The sequence below is a fragment of the Lissotriton vulgaris genome, chromosome 2_1, assembly GCF_964263255.1.
Source record: "Lissotriton vulgaris chromosome 2_1, aLisVul1.2, whole genome shotgun sequence".
Lineage (NCBI taxonomy): Eukaryota > Metazoa > Chordata > Amphibia > Caudata > Salamandridae > Lissotriton > Lissotriton vulgaris.
The window spans coordinates 2089445011-2089465966 of NC_141687.1; the positions used below are offsets into that span (position 1 = coordinate 2089445011).

Sequence of the window (20956 nt, forward strand, 5' to 3'; positions counted from 1 at the left end):
TTCATTTTAGTGCCATATGTATTGCCCATTGTAATACCTGTGCAACCAAGCCAATGCATGTTGCAAGGATTCTTATATCATTTTGGGGAATTCTTCCAAGGAGACTTTACCGCTACACAATGTTTTGCACTTCTTTCATGGGTGTGTTAATATAGGCACACTCAGTTGCCAGCACCTAATCCAAACTTGTTCTTCTGAATGAGGACATTGCTATTCGGACGCCGTTTACTTGGGCACAGAGATTGGTCATTTGATAGATTAGCTGTAAACATGTTCATTTTCATGACGTCTGATTTTTTAAGCAAGAAAGCAATTAAATATTCAGTGTCCCCATCTGCGAGTGTGAAGTAACAGGGTCCTATCCATAAATTGATTTTAATTAGTAGCTTGTATCGATAGTTACATTGTTTTAATGGGCTTTGCTTTGTGGTGATGTACTCGTGATGTACTCGTCTTCCATACCAAATCTATGACTGAAACCAGAATGTGTTAACTACTGCACAAATTTACATATGTGCATTAATGGTGATGTTTTCATTGTATAGTGTATAATGTATAGTATATAATGCACCTTGTTGGTAAAATATTTACATTTTTCTCGCACTTTTGTTCCTTAAGGGTAGATTATTTCCTAATTTCCCATTTCTTAATGTCAGAAGTTAGGAAGTTAGGAAGTGTTGGCTTGGGGAAATAGCTATGTTAACCACCAATACTAATCAATATCAAATTAATTCAACCCCCCATTCAGGAACATGATATAGTGCACATTATGAATGCAAAGTAAAACCGTGCTTGAATGTTAGTTACAGCTAAATAGACTCTTTTAGGATCGATCTACATTTCACAGTGCCTTAACAGCGACAGATGCAAGGAACAGGAAAAATGGAAAAAAGAGGAACAGATCTACACTGTTTTTTCAAATAGGAGACAACCAATTCTCCTATTTCTATGGCCTAAGTCCAATGCTAAATTAATCAAACATTCTGGACATCATCACTCACACAAGGGGACATGATTACACATTTTATTTTTTGTAATCAACACAAATTATTTTTATCTCATTTCTTATTCTCTTTTTTTCTTCAAAAAAACGAAAAGTTTTACAGGCACTTTATGCACCATACACAAATATATACACACCTATATACACACCTATATACAATGTATACAAACAGTCAACAACATAAACACTTTTGACAAAAAATAAAAAAAATGACAAAAAGCAAGAAACTTTTTCTTCTCCACCCGAAAAAGAAATATTACAGCAAAGAATGAGTGCCCTCCTATTAACTCTAGGGGGTGCACTAGGAGGTAGTCGGACACCACTGGTTCAATGCACAAACTTACGGAACCTAAATCAAAGAGTGTGTCACAAGGCATTAATTTCCAAAATCAATTCAAAACAAGGACTCCTCCATATGGAAAGTGTTGACGCGGTCGTGTTTCGGCCTTCCGGTAAATGTTGCCTCTTCAGGACAGGGCGATAAAGAACACAAAAAGCTCAATCCGGCAGCAGTAGGTAACTGGTCACTCAAGGGACACCAACTACTTCTTATAAAAAGCGGGCTTTGGTGCGTTTTCCTTCATATCTGAATCTCATTCTAATAAGGTCCACAAGGTCACTCAAATCAGCGTGTATCTCCTCTTCTAACCAACACACGGGGCCGCCATTACGGTCGGAATAACAGCGACAGAGTCACTGCAAATCCACTTTCCTATGCTGTAACAAATTGCTTCTTTTTGTATGATTAGCCCCAATTTTTGGAAATATGCTGTTGGTTTCTTAGACTGTAAACTGAGATCCTGCTAACTAGGCCCTATACACATGTTCTGACCCCAAACACTTGTGGAATTGGTTAATAATCCTAATTGGCGCCTTCAGTTCAACTATTAGACCCTCTTATATGGTACTTTATGTACCCAGGGCCTGTAAGTTAACTGTCACTAGTTGACTGCAGCACGTTATACAGCCACTAAAGCATCAATGCAAGGCATATCTTCAGGCCCATCCCTGCAGACTAGGTGTACTGTTTTAAAACTGCAAATTTGGCATGGCAAAATAAACCTTTTTGCAATGCCTTAACCTACTTATAAGTCAATCCTAATCTACGCCCTAAATGGCCATATGTCAGGGTGTATTGTATCTGAAAAATAGGACATGTGTATTAGAAATGGGGTCAAAGGTAGCAACTGTGGCCCATGCAGGTAAGACGATGGGGTGGTGGGGCCAAATAGGGGGATTTTGACGGACGATGACGAGGGAAAACTAAATACATAATTGATTTTTCCTTCCCATCGTCTGTCGAAATACCCCACCACAACCTGGCCCCACCCATCTTACCTGCATCGGCCGCTGCTGGTAGGTAGACTGAAGTATGAGCCCTAGTTAAGCAACAACCACAATCGTAAGTAGCAGGCAAACCTTTATTGACCTGTGCTCTCTCTCTGTTAGCTTGGCACAGAGCAGTCAGGGTTAGCTTAGAGACAACGTGTTAAGTATTTGTGCAACACTTCAAACAGTAAAACTGTGAAAACACCACGCAAAAAAATTCTTCACCATGCTAGAATAATAGGGATTGATTTACCAAATGAAACAAGACCAAAATGACAAAAATCCACTAAGTAGAATTTGAAATATTGAATTTCTGTTTAGGTAAAATAGCACCTAGAAGGAAATAGTGCTATTTGGGATATCTGGTTGTGCTGGAGCAGGACAAATCAAAATTCAGGCTGATGACAATAGAGTGCAGGCTGGTTACAGGTACCCAGTAAGACCCGCTGAACCAAAGTACCTTAATACTGGTTGAAGCATGCTTGCATGCATCTGTATCGAAGATGCATCGCACAATCAAAGTTCTGCATCGGTTCAGAGAGTTTGCACTGAAAGGTTTTGATGCATCAATGTCAAAGATCTTGTCGACAGGACTGGTGATGTGAAGTCCAGTGTCGAGGATGCAGGCTGCCGCAGAGGCAATGCGTCAGTTCCAATGAGTGGTGCAGCTGCAATGTGGAGATTTGCCATTGTTGGAGAGGCTGCCATCAATAAGGGATGCGAGGAGCTTGCGCCGAGTATAATGTTGCACAGTGGTGGCCCGAAGGCGATGCTTTGGTCCCAGATGTAGGAGGCTGCGGTGATGTGAGCCTTTCGCAGCACATCTAATCCACGTAACACATCAAAGTTGCGCCACTCAGCTGAGGAAATACATCAGTTCTGCTTGGACATCCATCTTTCAGCAGAGGATGCATTTGTGCCCACTGTCAAGGGTCCAGGACTGGGGTGGCACCACTTGGCAGGGCAGATGCACAAATGCAGAGTCAATGAGCAGAAGAAGGTTGGTTGGAATTCTTTTATGTCATTAAGACTTCAAATCAGGAGCCCAGACAGCTATCCCTTGGAGTCACCTTTGGGTTCTGGGGACAAGTGATGCAGGGGAAACAGACATTACCACACATGCCTTTACTATCTTTATCTAAACTCGACAAAACCAAAACGACAAAAATCCGACATACATGTAATAAGAATATGACTTTTCAAAAGTTTCAAGCAACTTGGTCCATAGAAACTATGGATGTGTGATTCTACACAAAGTACCTGTAGCTGCGTCAAAATTCACAAGGCCAAACAGATGCAGAGAAGGGAAGCATCGAGAAACAGAGAGATGTGTCGGTTCCTGAGTCCTTGGGAGGCAATGCAACAGTTCCGCTACATGTAGGAGAAGTGATGCAACAAATCTGGACTGTAGGGGGAAGTGATGTATTGACTCCAAGACGGTTCTGGTCCGCAGGTGAAGCATTGGGAAAACTTGCCACATCTGTGTGATGCCTGGAAATTGGGGATGCGCTGGCAATCAATGTAGCAGCTGCAATCGGTGGTGCATCGGTTTCTTCAGCTGCAATCCCATAATTCATCTATTCTTGCAGAACTGATAGGCGCTGCGCCATCTCTGCAGTGGAATGGAGGTGCATGGATATTTCCCTAGCATGGCGATGCTGCGTTGGGAAAAACAGTGGCATGAGGGTGGTGCGTCAATTTTCTCAGTTCTTCGCTCCCAACAGCAGGAACAACCTGCAGAGGCTCCAAACTGGGATAGGCAACTCCTGGCATGTCAGCACTCTCAGCAACTCTCAGCAGCAGAGTTCAGGGGAACTGGTGGTAAAGTATTTGTGCCCCGGAGACTTCAGAACGGGAGGCCAGCACACACAGGCTCTTGGAGATTCTACTTCAAGCAGGTTTATTGTTATTATTATTATTAGATAGAAATTCTAAAGCGCATAGCAACCTAGAGGCATCCCAGCGCTAGTGGCATAGCAGTGAGAAGGGTGGGTTTACAAGCTTAGAGTTTGAAATAGCCACGTTTTCAGGAGCTTTCAGAAGGTGAAGAGGTGGGTCTCTGAGCATTGCTGCAAAGGAAGAGTGTTCCATAGCTTGGCTGTACTATACGAGAAGGAGCTGCCCCCACCACGTATCCTGTGAATTTTGGGAAGGACGGCTGAACTCATGCTTGCGGAGCAGAGGAGTTTCCTGGGAAGGTAAAAGATATTGAGGGAGTTAAAAAAGGTAAGACCTATGCCCATCAGGGTTTTGTGGGCTACGCACAGGGATTTGAATTTAATTCTTTCCAGAATTGGTAGCCAATGTAGGGCTTTCAGTCATGGCTTTGCTGACTGAGTTCTTGGCACTCCAAGCAGCATCCTGGCGGCGCAGTTGTGGGCCACTTGAAGTTTCCTAATGGTTGATTTGGCTGCTCCCAGGTACAAGGAATTCCCATATCTAGGCGCGAGAGAAGCAGGGCCTGGACCACCATTCTTCTTGCCCCACTGGGGAATAGGGAAAGAATTTTCCTCAGAATTCTGAAAATGCAGTAACACGTACCGGCCACTTCCACGGCTTGCTGATCAAATTTTAGCGATTTGTCGAGCCACACTCCCAGGCTTTTGACCTTGGGCTTAGGGGTGGGTGCTTGTCCTCGACATGCTGGGCATTGCAGTTTGAAATCAGTGTTGGATAGATTACCCAGATACATAATTTCAGATTTATTGCCATTAAGCCTGAGGCAGGAGTTTTGCATCCATGTAGCCACTTTCTTCAAGCAGGTTTCTAAGTCAGATGGGGCATTGTGTGGGGGTTATAGAGAGACCACTAGCTGGGTGTCATCCACATAGGTGGCAATTTCTATCCTGAATGGATGAACAATATCTGCCAGTGGCCTCATATATACGTTGAATAAGGTACTCAGGGATAATCCCTGAGGAATTCCATACCTAGGAGGTCGACACCTGGAGGTAGCTCCTGATAAAACTTGAAAAGTTCTACCACTGAGGTATGATTGGATCCATGCTATTTCGTCCCCCAAATCTCCTACACTCCCAAGCCGGTTTAGAAGTATATCAAAATTGACCATGTCGAACGTGGCACTTAAGTCAAGGAGAATGATGGCTACTGCTCTTCCATGATCCATCATCGTTTTAGATTCCTCCACTACGGAGATGAGAGCTGGTTCCATTCCCAAAAGGGGTCGGAAGCCAGTCTGAGAGGGGTGTAAGAGATTATGGGATTCTAAGAAGGCTGACAGGCTGGAGTTGACATGTTTTTCTTACAGACCATATGTAGCAGAGATATCGGTCTATAATTACTCAGGATATCTGTATTTAGGGTTGGTTTCTTCAGTAGCACGCTCACCATGGCGTGTTTCCAGGGAGGTGGAACCTGGCTGTTGGTAATGGAGAGATTTAGAACTTCTAATATTGGTAGTAGCACCACCACTTTGACCTTGTCCCTCTAATGGGTGGCGGTCGGGTCACACAGTGGCCAAAGATGTTTAAGAGCGTGGCTTGATCTATAAGTGGGAATTTCTCCAAGGGGTGCCACCTATCCTCAGGGGGTCTAGTGATCATGTCCAGGTCCGTGAGAGGAGTTGGAACGGGAGGGTCAATAGGCCGTGGGGAGGCAAAGAACATGTTTTATATAGATAAAAAAAATTCTTGAAAGTAGTCTGCAAATTCATTGCACCGATCGGAGGACAAAGTGGTTTCGGGAGCTGGGAGTTCTTGCAGGGTCTTTGCTATGCAGAAAATTTCTCTGGGAGTGTTAGCCGCTGAGGTGATTTTTGCATCATAATATTGTGCCTGGGCTTTATTAATTTCCACTTAATAGGTTTTTATAGCCTGTCTGTAATCCAATTTACTACTCTCACCATAGTCATTTCTCCATTTACTTTGCTGAAGTTTACATGGCCTGTTTGAGTGATCCAAGCTGGGGTGAGTACCACAGCATTGTCCTTTCTCTAAGCTTATGGGGATTCTCCTTGACTGGGATCACTCTGTCCAGTGAGGATTGAATCCAGTGAGAGTTTTCCTGCTGCAACAGTTACTTTGGAGTCTAAAATAGATTTGGAACTTTTCAATATACTGGCCCATAATTCTAAGGACAATTTAGCCCAGGGACAGTCTTTCCTTATCCTCCTAACTTCCATGTGGTTGCGTTGTATTACACCTTTTTAGGATAATAGGGGTCAGTTAGTGATCCGACCAAGGCAGGGGAAGGGGGTCCCCACCGATAACTTATTGTTGTTGATGGATATAGAGTCAAGTGTGTGGCCTTTGATATGTGTAGGGCCCACCACTTTTTAGTCCAGTTGGATAGCTGATAAGTCTCTGGACAATTCTACGGCGTCAGTGTTATTTTGGTGATCGAAGTGTAGGTTAAAGTCTACCAGCAATCTGATGTTGCTGGATTAGCTTACTAATGTTTCTGCCACTTCCGGTAGCTTGCTGCCCCGCCCTTCCCCGGATGGTGATATATAAGTACTCCTGAAAAGAAGCATGTTGCCAAAAATGAAATAGAAAAGAACGAGCTTTCACAATCGGATACAGTGTTGGGCTCAATCCGACAAGCAAAGGACTCTTTGAATATGATTGCTACCCCTCCCCCTTTCTTATTCACGCAATCTCTGTGCTGAATGCTATATCCTGGCGGAAGAGTTTGAACCACCCCTGGCGTGGATTCCTTCTGAAACCAGGTTTCTGTTAAAAACAGAATGTCCGGTCACTCTTCTAGGAGAAAGATATTTAATTTGACCAAATGTTTCGGTAGTGACCTGCAATTCAGTGCAAACTTTTGTACATAAGGTCGGTGTCGGTGTTTTGCTGCATATCAGCAGTCAGGTGGAGCCTAAATACGCAGTGGGCACATGACTAATAGTTCTTGTCTAGTACATGGAATGGTGACATTCAACCTTACCCCAGTCTCTTAACCCTGAGAGTTGGGCTGATGAATATCCCAATGTTCCTGATGACGGGCACTGACGGGCTTGCCTTTTGCGAGCCAGCAGCGCTTCTGATGCGTGTCCGGGTTTGCATCTAATTAAGTAGCCAGCCCCTGTAAGTGAAAGCGCAGTCCCCCGGAAGCGCGGATGAAGCTACTATGCTCTAAAGTGGCACGTCAACTCTCTCCGTTCAAACGGGAGCCCCAGCGATGGACCGGAAAGGGGAAGAGTCAGCACAAGTAAGTTGATCTGAAAAACCAGGCACACATATTAACTACATTTCAAGATGCTAAAGTATGAAAACAACATTCTTAAAAGTGTCAGGCCACAAGCAAAGTAATTAGAGAAATACAAATAAAGTAGACCAGCCCCAGAAGTGAAAGCGCGGTCCCCCAGAAGCGCGAATGAAGCTACTGTGCTCTAAAGTTACACTCCCACTCTCTCGGTTCAAATGGGAGCCCCCCCCAACGGACTGGAGATTGGAAGAGTCCGCACAAGTAAGTTAATCTGTAAAACCAGGCACACAAATATACTACATCTTAAGAAGCTGAGAGTATAAAAACAAAGTTTTTAAAAGTGTCAGGCCACAAGCAAAGTAATTGGACAATTAAAAATAAAGTAGACAAGCACCTTCTCGTGCTCCTATCCGTTTACAGCAATGTTCCGGTCTTTGGCCTTTCCTTGGCAGAAACATCAACAATAGGCCAACCCCACACAACACACAGCAAAGGGGCAGGACTTCTCCTCACTGCTCTTCAGCTTTACTCCTTGTCAAAGGTTCGTCTTGAGTCCAGAAGCAATATAAAGTTCTGGGGTTTAAGATCTTTTACTTATAACCCATTTTGTCTTTGTTCTCTTATGCAAGAGTCATTGAGCTCACACAAAATCATTTCTGAGTGCACTTGCTAGGTCGACATGGCAGTTTGAAACTGCACACATACACTGCAGTGGCAGGTCTGAGATACATTTTCAGGACTGCTCATATGGGTGGCACAATCAGTGCCGCAGGCCCACTGGTAGCATTTGATTTACAGGCCCTGGCACACTTAGTGCTCTTTTCTAGGGAATTATCAGTAAATCAAATATGCCAATCAGGGAGAACCAATTGTAAAAACAATTTACAGAGGGAGTACTTGTACTTTGACACTGATCAGCAGTGGCAAAGTGCCCAAAGCATTGAAGCCAGCGAAAATGAAATCCAGCACAGCAATAAACGTACTGAAGGTGGAGGCGAAAAGTCAGGGTAAACCATGTCGAAGGTGCCAAGTCTAACAAGGATGAACCAATATTAACATGTTTAAGGGCGAAACACAAGCACTTTAGCACTTGTCCACAGTAGTAAAGTGCACATAGCACTAATACAAGCAATAGCGAGGTTAAATAAAGTAGAGGAGGGCAAAAAGTTGGGGGGGAAGACCCCCCTAAGTCTGTCAGGTCTAACACATTTTTACTTCAACTTTCCATATTCTGGCAGTGAAAAATCTGAGAAGTAATTTTTCACTGTGACAAGGCTGGCTCTCCTAAAGTAATTCACTAGGTTACATTATATTACATTATAATGCATAACTTCAGTTTGGGAATAGCTAGACAAGCTATCACTCTTCTGACCTTTTTGCACCACCTCATCCCTCAAAAGAGGAAGGGATACTCCATCAATTGGATACAAAGCGATAGCTTAGCAATTACATCTATTATAACAAGGTAAATGAGTAAATGGACGATCCCCAGGTGGATAGTTCTTTATATTAATATCTGCTACGCTTTAACTAAGAAGAAGTCTCCAGAATCCTTGAATACTCAATATAACAGAGCTAAGGCTGCTTGGCACACAGACTGCCTGTTCTAGATATTTGTTCAGGCTGTTACATAGTCATCAGTGCACACATTCATGAAACACTTCTGCCTTGACAGCCGGGTCTGATTGGTAGGGCATTTTGCCCATTCTGCCCTTCAGGACGTTTTGATCTTAGCCATTCCACTGACACACCATACTGGGAGGTACTGCTTTGTTATAATATTCACAAGCTGAAGCATCAGAAGAACAAGATACGTACCTTTGGTAAATCTCATTCTGGTGGAACACCTCCCTCAATAGACATATCATGGCCATTATAAACCAATGTCTGAACTGGGGTGGCAGAGTGGGCTAAAGAACGGTGATGGATTAAACCCAGATCTTTTGACTGGGTGTGAGTGTTTGATTGGTTCAGATGCTCCGTCCATTACCACCCCCTTTTCTACCACTATAATCCAAAAACATATCTTCAAACGAGTAAAAAAATCAGACACACTTTCATCCTTCTTCTGTCGACAAGTTGTCAACTTGTCCCAACTTACTTTCTTCGGCGGAATAAGAGAGTGCATATATGTATTATTGAGGCCTGGGAAAGCAAGTATCTCAGCTTGGGGCTTATCACCTGGCTTTCTTTCCTGATCGCATCCTGTAATATCCCATGTACCACCCAGCTCCGCAACATGTTCTTGAGTATTCACCTGTCACCAAATATCCACTGGAACAAGAAGACCAAGGAACATTTTAATATCAGCAAGAGTCATTACAGTAGAAGAAGCAGTTAGAGACAGTACTTTATAATAGGCAGTAGGACTTTTCCTAGGGTTGGGCAAATGAGCTTTAAGGGATAAAACCTGACTCCTCTTCCACTGAGTATACACCCATTGTTCCTGAAAACGGGCTGCCACACCTGCTCTGGTAACATTACAAAGCTGATCCGTTACCTCTGGCATTTCTGGGTGTTATTTAGGATTAACCCTTAGCGTAGGACTACACTACGCTTGCGTAGTTTGCGCAACTACGCGCTACGCGAATTGCAAGTAGCACAGTGCAAAAACGCATTTTTTGCTTGCTCGCGGTCCTCAGCATCAAGTTGACGACCACAAGCGAGCAAAATGACATCCTGGTGAGACTTTTTCCTCCTTCGCGATCAGCAACATCAAGTTGCCGATCGCGAGCATGGAAAATAAACCTCCTGGCAAGATTATCAATGCGGGGAGGTCAGATTTCTCATTGCAAGTGGCCACGTATGCTCGCAACCGCTAGCGATGAGAAACTACCAGTCCGCCTTGAGAATGCTGCCACTCAAGTACAAATCTACCCGAGCAGCAGAAAATGACCGTTTGCACTGTGCAAGATGCGGTTTGCAATGATTGCACAGTGTGGACAAGCATCCGGCACTGTGCAATCAGTGCGAACAGCAATTTGCACAGTGCACTACGCAGTTTGCGTAGCTGCGTGTAGCTTGCATAGTGTGAAGTGCACTTTGCATAGCTACACATATCGCTACTACGCGAACTAAGCACAGGGTTATTTAGGATGAACCTCTCGCATCAGAAACTGAGATACCGGGGTAGGACTCTTCTCATGCAACCTACCCCAATAAGCAATTAACGTCGTAATATACCCGAACACATGGCCTGGCTCCATACCACTAACATACACGCGATCTCTGACATCAAATAAAATTTGTGGTGCATCAGCCCCAAACTGTTGCTGCCAGAGATTAATTAATGTAGCAGACATATGCTTAAGGGTGTGCTGCTGTACAAAGGGCTCATAATCACTCATTACTCCCCAAACATCCTCCACACTGTAAATGGGACCCACCGGCGCAGCCTGTTTGGCTACTACCTTCTTCTCCTCATTCCCCCACCTCAGATCAAAGAAATGTGCCCAAACGCTCTGTAAATCTTGTCAAATTCCTATCCTCAAATCCACAAACTGGAGTTTTACTACTTAAAGATGTCGGAGATGAAAAACCATGGAAGGATAAGTGACAGAAGTAACAGGTACAATCGTCGCTGGCGCTTGTAGCAAAGGGGAGAGAGTACAGATGATACAGGAGTTGAAAGAGCAGGAGTGCTAACAATCACAGTTGCCAAAGATGGTGAGGACACAGAAGAATCAGGGGGTGCTGTGGCCAAAGCTGTTGCAGCAACAGTTGAAACAGATGTAACAGGCTGTGGTGACTGTGAGAGAACAGCAGGATATATCCTCTGTGGGGCATACGGAGGGGGGGGTCGAGTATCTAGCAATTCTTCCACAAATGTGTAATTTTCCTCCTGTGCCAAATACGATTTATCAATTTGCAACCAAAACCTCCTATCCTCACATTCAACTCCGTTTCCTGCCTTACTCTGTCATATGCTACAACTTTCTAAGTCAGCACCTGCATCTTCCCTTTCCGTGCATCTTTTTCCATCTTAAATCGTCTCTGCATAGCTGCTTTCTGCCACTTTCTGAAGAGAATCAAACATAGACTGTCTACTTTTTCTCTTAAATCTCTGTTCCTGTAAGGACCCAATCTTTTGTACATAAAAAGTGCCCATCAATGGCCACTGTAACTCGGCATTGTCACTCGTACCTTTGTGCCATAATGTTCTAACCATAATGGGGCCAAAACCATTCTTCACATGCATATCATAATAAGGAGTGCCTTCTGGAGGCACCGGCTGTCCTTCTTCTAATCGAGCATCTGCAGAACAACAACAACCACAGGAAAACAAAAGCCTGTTATCCTAGGCATTTTCAAAAGGAATCAAATGTATTATTTTATCTGGCAAAGTGATTGCAAGGGCTTTTATCCAAAACAGTTCTCAGACTGCACCAAACTCAAACCACAATGCTACCATATCCACAAAGAACCGAAACAAACTAGTACAAACAAACCGATCCTCCACTGCCGACTCTTAAGACAAAATGGTCAGATCCAAGGGTTTCACCATTCAAGACTCCAGTCGGGATGGCCACTGGGCGAGGCAAGTCACCATCCGGTGGGACCTAAGGGGCAGCTGCCGGTATCAGGAACTGCTCATACAGGGATCCATCAGTCCGACCTGACGATAGCCTCATCCTCCACCAGATCCGCGGAAAGGGGATAGGTCACTCACCCAAAGGAGTCCCTATCCCGGTGCCAACTGAAGGAAGTGGCCCGATTAGGGTCACCCAGGACTCTAATGACCACCTCTTAGCCTTTCATACAAAATGAAGAGTCGGTCAAGCAGTAGAGAATATGAACTCAATGACAAAAGTAGGCAAAAGGTTTGGGGGAAAGCCAATTCTAAGGCTGACAGGTCTAATACCATTAAGGAGAGCTTATGTGAGAAAGTCATCTTTTTTGCCCTGATTACCCCCATTGTTTAGCTAATAACTCTATTTGTGCCCTGGGCTCTGCTAACCAGGCCAGGGGGCAGTGCTGTGTTTAAAGGGTTTATGTTGATTAGGTTGAATTACAATTGTTTATAATTTGCTTATGAGTCCCTAGTAAAGTGGTTCTATGTGTAAATTAAATGCTACTAGTTGACCTGCAGCACTGGTTGTGCCATTCCCTTAAGTAGCCCTTTAAACATGTCTCAGGCCAGCCACTTATTGCTGTTTCGACCTGGCAAATTAAACCTTGTGTCAGAACCAACTCTACCTTTTTAATACATATAAATCACCCCAAAGGTAGGCCCTACACACCCAGATGACTGGGTGCAATGTGTATAAAAAGTAGGACATTTACGTTTTATATGTCGAGATAGTGAAAAACTCTTACATTTGTTTTTTACTACTGAAAGGCCTAGCTGTCCCATAGGATAACATTGGAGTTGCCTTATTACATGTAATAAGTGTAATTTCTAAATGGGAAGAGTTACATGTTTGGTATCTCTGGAATCCCAATTTCAAATGATAACTTGTGGTGCAGTTGAGTTTTAAATTGTAATTCTGAGAATACCACTTTTAGAAAGTCATTGTTTTCATGCCTTATCCATTTAGTGTCTGCAGTCAGTTTCTGGTCACATGACTGAGTGTAGCTTGGATTTGGGCTTTGTTTATTCCTCCTAGCCAGCCACACACAATAGGGAATGTAGGTGTGCCTGAATGGGCGATCACTGGCAGGATAGAAGAAACGAGCTGGGCACACCCCTCCTACACACGAAAGGCTGTGTCCTGCCTCCAAACAAGGGGCTTCATGCCCCCTGTAGTTAGTGTGGAGCCATGGAATACAGGATGCCTGAAGCCCTCAAAGGAAATTCTCCAGAATATTTTCCCACTTCAATTGTGTAGAAAAACTGGACTTAAGACATCAACTCTTCAATACTGTTCTAAATCTATGGTCTGCTCTGCAGCTGAAGGGCTGCCACACTGCTGAACTGCACTTTGCTGGTCTCCTACTTTTCTGCACCAACCTGCTGCCTGCTGCCCTCCTGCCTTGGTGAGAAGGACTTGATCTGCAACTAAAGAACTCAAACCCCAGAGTGACTCGAGGGGCTGGTGGTCTGGCCTTCGGCGTTTAAACCTCAGGGATACAATAGACTTCCAGCAACCTCGCAACTACACCTCGATAAGGCCATCTCTGACTCTACCCTCCCAAGTAGTGTGACCCCAGTCCTGGAGGTGCGCCAAAGGTAAGACCGTCTACGCCCGTCCGCGCCTGGACCGCGCCCAGCGCCAGACCCCCTGGCCCCCGCCCCTCCCAGCCCTCCCGCATTACCTACGATGCCGCAACCCTCCTAGCCCTTAACTCCGGTCGCGCCCCAAACTGCGTCCAAGCAGCTCCTGGACATACCCATGGACCTTTCTCCTGCTACTCCTGCAAATTCAACGGCACCGACAACTACTCCGCTACGACCACTCCACAGACTCCCAACCCCAACCACCTACAATGCATCCTTCTCAACACCCGCTCGGTCCACAGACACGCCATTGACCTATGGAATCTACTAGACACCATCTCTCCAGACGTCGCCTTCCTAACAGAAACATGGATGAACGCTTCCTCCGCCCCAGACATCACCATTGCCATCCCGGAAGACTATAAGATCACACGCAAGGACCGTTCCGGCCACACAGGAGGAGGAATCGCCATCGTCCATAAGAAATCAATCCGCATCTCAACCAGCTCTGACGCCAACCTCGCCAACTCCGAACACCTCCACTTCCAAATCCACATCGACCCCAAGACCACACTCAGAGGCACCCTCCTCTACAGACCACCAGGTCCCTGCGCAAAATTCAGTGAGGACATCACGGACTTCATCACTCCACACACGCTCCCCTCCAAAGACTACATCCTTCTGGGAGACCTCAACTTTCACCTTGATAAGATCAACGACCGCAACACCACCACCCTCTTGGACAACCTCGCCAACCTCGGACTTAAACAACTAGTCACTTCCCCCACCCACATCGCAGGTCGCACACTCGACCCCATCTTCACCTCCAGCAATCATGTCTCCTTCAGCCACACTACGAATCTCCTCTGGACTGACCACAGCTGCGTTCACTTCACCTACAACAAGCCAAAACCCACCAACCACCTCCAACCAACTCTGCAAAGAAACTGGAACAAACTCACCACCGACCAGATCTCCGCATCGCTCCTTCTCAACACCCCAGCTCAGTCTTCTAACCCAAACCAAGCCGCCGCCAACCTCACCCGTTGGTTATCCAACACCGCCGACACCTTAGCACCACTGAAAATACGTCAAAGCAAACCTGGCAGCAAGAAGGCCTCATGGTTCAACGATGATCTTAAGAAGTCCAAGAAACTCTGCCGCTCCCTTGAAAAGGCCTGGAAAAAAGACCCAACCACTAGCACCAAGGACGCCTTCAAAAACGCCTCCCGCACTCACCACCAACTAATCCGAAAGGCCAAGAAAGCAGCATTCAAGGATCGACTTGACAACAACGCCCACAACAGCAAGGAACTTTTCAACATCGTCAAGGAATTTTCCAATCCCTCGGCCAACTCCAACGACATCACCCCCTCTCAAGCCCTCTGCGACTCCCTAGCCTCATTCTTCCACAACAAGATTGCAGACATCCACAACAGCTTCAATAACCAACCCGGAGACCAACCCACCCAACCATTTGCTGAACATTCTCCCCCTGTGAACACCCTCAACGACTGGAACCCAATCTCCACTGAGGACACAATCCGCCTGATGAATTCCATCCACTCAGGATCCCCCACAGACCCATGTCCTCACCACATCTTCAACAAAGCAGACTCCGTCATAGCACCGCACCTCCGAGACGTCATCAACTGCTCCTTCAACTCCGCCACCTTCCCGGAAGACTGGAAACACGCCGAACTCACCGCCCTTCTGAAAAAACCCACAGCGGACCCCACCGAACTCAAAAATTACCGCCCCATTTCACTCCTTCCATTCCCGGCCAAAGTCATCGAGAAAGCTGTCAACAACCAACTCGCTGCTTTCCTCGAAGCCAACAAATCACTTGATTCCTCACAATCTGGCTTCCGAGCAAAACACAGCACTGAGACCGCCCTCATCGCAGCAACAGACGACATTCGAACTCTACTGGACAATGGAAACACAGTCGCCCTTATCCTCCTCGACCTCTCTGCAGCATTCGACACAGTCTGCCACAGCACCCTTTTACAACGCCTCAATAACATCGGAATACAAGGAAAAGCACTTGAATGGATCACCTCGTTCCTCACCGGAAGAACCCAGAGAGTCCGCCTTCCACCATTCAAGTCCGAGGCCACTGAAGTCATCTGTGGAGTACCACAAGGATCCTCACTCAGCCCCACCCTCTTCAACGTATACATGAGCCCCCTCGCGGCCATCGCCCGCCAACACAACCTCAACATCATATCTTACGCGGATGACACTCAACTAATCCTTTCTCTCACCAATGACCCCAGCACCGCCAAAACTAACCTACACGAAGGAATGAAAGAAGTTGCCGAATGGATGAAACAAAGCCATCTGAAACTGAACTCAGACAAAACAGAAGTCCTCATCTTAGGTACATCCCCCTCTGCATGGGACGACTCTTGGTGGCCGGAAGCCCTTGGAAAAGCACCCATCCCGACAGACCACGCACGGAACCTAGGCGTCATCCTGGACTCTTCACTCTCAATGAACAGACAAGTCAACGCCGTCTCCTCATCCTGCTTCAACGTTCTTCGCATGCTCAAAAAAACATTTCGCTGGATCCCCACCGAAACCAGAAAAACAGTCACCCACGCTCTGGTCACGAGCCGACTGGACTATGGAAACACCCTCTACGCAGGTACTACCGCTAAACTCCAGAAAAAACTCCAACGAATCCAAAACGCCTCAGCCAGGATCATATTAGACATCCCGCGCAACGAACATATCTCTGGTCACCTGAAAGACCTCCACTGGCTACCCGTCAATAAGAGAATCACTTTCCGACTGCTAACCCACGCACACAAATCACTCTACGACATCGGACCAGAATGCCTCAACTCACGACTGTCCTTCTACACCCCCCCCGCCAACTACGCTCTTCCAGCCAAGCCCTCGCCACTGTACCTCGCATCAATAAGACCACCATGGGAGGCAGATCCTTCTCATACCTGGCTGCCAAAACATGGAACTCACTCCCAGCTGACCTTCGCCTTACCCAGACCCACCTAGCATTCAGAAAGCAACTTAAAACGTGGATATTCGACAAGTAATCATCCTCCCCTTCCTAAGCGCCTTGAAACCCTCTGGGTATGTAGTGCGCTATATAAATTTTCTGACTTGACTTGACTTGACTTGACCCTTGGAAGTGTGCTTAAGGTGTATTCCCAGTTTCTGTGGATCCAGTGGTAACAATGCATCCCCTCTACTGCACTTCTCAACCCCTAGTATAATCGTTGTATCTCTTCTGCTGTGTGGATAGAACCTGTCGGAAAGACTCACATCACTGCCGCAGCCCACATTGCCTTGTCACTTTTGGCACAGGGAAGGGGGTGGACTGCCTGCCACCCCAAAGTTAAAATGGGCTTGGTGTCCCCATGCCCCAAAGACATACAGTAATGATAGAAGAGGGGGCATATGGTCCCCTTCCTTAAAACTGAAGAGGGCCCCGGGGACCAGAGGGTATAGGAAGTGGATTGCAGGGGCATGAGTTATAGTTAGCTCAGCTAAGTATAACTGCTGAATTTCGCTGGTTATGTACGAGTGAAATGTCAGCTAACTAATACATCCATGTAACCTTTGTTTTTTCCAGTGAATATATATACATATATAATATATATATATATATATATATATATATATATATATATATATATATATATATATATATATATATATATATATATATATATATATATATATATTTAGGATTATTTCTCTATGGGACTTTTGAAAATTCTATGTCTAATAACTTTGGCGTTTGTGGACGGAATCGGCTGAAATTTTCAGGAAAATGGCACATTTTGTTTCTGAGCAGCCCCTGAAAATTTGGGGGGGTTCGTCAAGGGGGGGCCGAGAAAAAAGGGAGGTCCCAAAACGCGTTTTTCCCATGTTAATTTCCATAGGGCGTTTGGCCTCACTTTTAGCTCGAACGGCTGAATGGATTTGCACGAAACTTGGCAAAATTGTAGGGACTGTTAGCCCGATGTGCCTTTGCTGGGTCTCAATATATGTGCTCCAGTGGATTTTGAGAAATTAACGTTTTAAAAAATTTATATATATGTGACAGCGTCCCAGATAGCGCTCCAGATCGCGTACTTTTCGCGTCACGGAGCTTTGCGAAGCGATGCTGATTGGCTCTCCGGTGTCTGTCAACATTCTAAACAGTCCGGAGCGGCCGCCATCTTGTCTCTCGGTGGGATCGAGAGACAAGAAGAGGTGAAAAACGAAGGGGGAATTTAATGAAAGGGGGCAAGGTAGACCCCTCTTGACCCCCTAGGAATGATGTTGGGGTTATTAAAGGGTCCCGTGGGGAAAATTAAAAAAATGTGATTTTTCACGGTAGAAGCGCTTCTCGGTTCGCAAATTAACGGCTGAATGGATTTGCACGAAACTTGGCAAAATTATAGGGACTGTTAGCCCGATGTGCCTTTGCTGGGTCTCAATATATGTGCTCCAGTGGATTTTGAGAAATTAACGTTTAAAAAACAGGTATATCTGTGACAGCGTCCCAGATCGCGTACTTTTCGCGTAACGGAGCTTTGCGTAGCGAAGCTGATTGGCTCTCCGGTGTCTGTCAACATTCTAAACAGTCCGGTGCGGCCGCCATCTTGTCTGTCGGTAGGATCGAGAGACAAGAGGAGGAGAAAAACGAAGGGGGAATTTAATGAAAGGGGGCTAGGTAGACCTCTCTTGACCCCCTAGGAATGATATTGGGGTTATTAAAGGGTCCCGTGGGGCAAATAATAAAAATTTGATTTTTCGAGGTAGAAGCGCTTCTCGGTTCGCAAACTGATAGCGAAACGTGAATTCGCCATTTTGTGTTTCGATTTCATTAAATTACTAGGTATAAGGGGGTACGGGAGACGTATCCTGACCCCTTTTGTTTTCTGAGGGTGGCTGAGGAGGCTCATATATGTTGATACATGTCTTCCAGCGGCTGTGCGTGAGCGTTTTTATTTTGTTGCGTGACCCACTCTCTGCACGCCGCCGATCCTCAGCATGGCTCCTCACCCTCGCAAGCATCTCCCCCACACACTGGTCACCCCAGCTCTCTCTCTCATGCATGGGCCAGAAACCTCCTCCCATGTGCGCTGCTCTTCCCTGAGAATCACACCCTGTGCCCGCCCGACACCACCCTTTCACCCTATTCACTACCGCACCCTCTGACACTCTTCTTCCTCTGTGTCCGATTGTTCAGGCTGGTCCCAGGCTATCACCTAGCCCTGCAGATGTAGTTTATGGCCCCAGCTGTAGAGAATCACCCCTCTTCAAAGGAGTTACAGTAGATCTGTCACACCACACGCGTTCCTACTATCTGATAACCATCCTGTATTGTGCTTGGGGAGGGGATTCTCACTATGAGGGTGTGTGGGACCGAGCCTGAAGCGGAAGATTCCAGGGATGCCTCTTTGTACATGAAAGTTTTTACAATTATGTGTCACATTATAAATATATAGTACTCCAACAAAGTAGGATTATAACACTTTAATAACTTTTAAATATATAGAACGCAACAAAAACAGTAAATACATTTAAACATTTTTTTGAAAAAAGAAGCAACAATGGTCAGTAGCTGTGTTTTGTGCGAATAGTCCCAAGGCAGCACAACGTGCTGAGTTCTGGAGGGCACCCAGGTGATGTTACCTGGGTGCCGCACTGGTTTTTGGTATCCTACAATGCAGCTCCGAAAAACGGCATGGGGCGTCCCGGGGGGTGCGCGGGGAGGCCTCGTCAGTAGCGGTCTGTTGTGCGAATAGTCCCGAGGCAGCAGAACGCGCTGAGATGTGGATGGCACCCAGGTGATGTCCAGTAAGTTGTCGCACTGGTTTTGGCATCCTACAATGCTGCTCCGAAAAACGGCGTGGGGCGCCCCGGGGTGGGGGGGGAGGCGGCGTGAACGGGTCTCCCCAGGTGGAGGCTCGTCGGCTGTACTGGGGTGCCCCTTTACCGTTTCAGTTGCCATTCCGCCCGCTTTTGCTACACTGTGCCTCATCCGCCATTCAGCTGTTTATCGCCCGCTCTTGCGGCTACAGCGTCTCGCTCACCATGTAGTTGAGTTGCGCCCACTCTTGCGGTGCAGCGATAGGCGGCTGCCACAGGACTCTTAAAATGGCGGACGGCTCTTCGGATTTGGGCCTGGTCCACTAACATGGCCCTGGGACACCTTGGAACTCGGACGTCCCCTGAGCCTTGAAGATTTTACAAAAGTCTTGGGGGCTCCCGACTCCTGCAGGCTTCCGGTGGGGAGCGGCTGCCATAATTGCTCGCGGAATGACCACGACGGAGCCACGAGATGGTGGTGCTCTCAGGCTGACGCCAGCTTTAGTCTGAAACATCTAGAAACAAGGTGGGGCTTTCATCGTTTGGGAAAAAATAATGTTTTAATCCAATGAAAAGTGATATTTTTAGGTCATATGATCAAGCCTTCCATCATTAGGAAACCAAAAGTAAAATGAACCAATGAAAAGTTTTATAAAGAAGTCACATGACCTGTTATGCTTACGTTACGCGCTGCTATAAAAAGCGTAGAAAATCCGTTGGCACGTGAGGCGGCGTCAGTAGCGGACCGATGTGCGAATAGGCCGAAGGCAGCACAACGCGCCGAAATCCGGATGGCAACAATGCTGTGCCGAAAGTCGGCGTGGGGTGCCTGGGGGGGGGGGGGCGCAAACTGGCCTCTCTCGCCTCCCCAGGTGGAGGCACCTGATGTGCAGTGCGGCGCCCCTTATCTTTTCACTCGCCGTCCAGGAGAGTTGCGCCCGCACTTGCTGCTACAGTAGGCCGAAGGCAGCACAACGCGCCAAGATCCGGATGGCACTGAGGTGGTGTCCAGCAAATTGCCGCACTGGTGTGGCCATCCTACAATGCTGCGCCGAAATTCGGCGTGGGGCGCCCCGTTGGCCTGTGAGGTCGCGTCAGTCAGTGGGGGCTGTTTGAGAAAGCAATGTGATGCTGTGCGTCGCCCCCAAGATGGAGGCTCCTCGGCTGCAGTGGGGCGCCCCTTGGTGTTTCACTCTCTATCCAGCTGAGTTGCGTCCGCACTTGCGGCTACAGTAGGCCGAAGGAAGCACAACGCGCCGAGATCTGGATGGCACTGAGGTGGTGTCTAGCAAGTTGTGCACTGGTGTGGCCATCCTACAATGCTGCGCCGAAAGTTCCATGGTCCGGCGGAACTTTTTTCCTTTTCCTTTCTGCATCTTGTCCCACAATCCGTTTAACCTTTTAGACACGACCAGGTCCCTGAATGTGTGCAGGGGGACGCTGTTGATTGAATCAAAATGGCGGCT

At 46.5% G+C, this 20956-nt stretch overlaps 1 protein-coding gene across 2 annotated transcripts in view; it reads left to right on the forward strand.

Annotated features, from left to right (window-relative positions):
- UNC13C (unc-13 homolog C) overlaps nt 1-20956 on the forward strand; it is a 1328864-nt gene that overhangs the window by 1095589 nt on the left and 212319 nt on the right. The gene's annotated exons all lie outside the window — the stretch shown is intronic.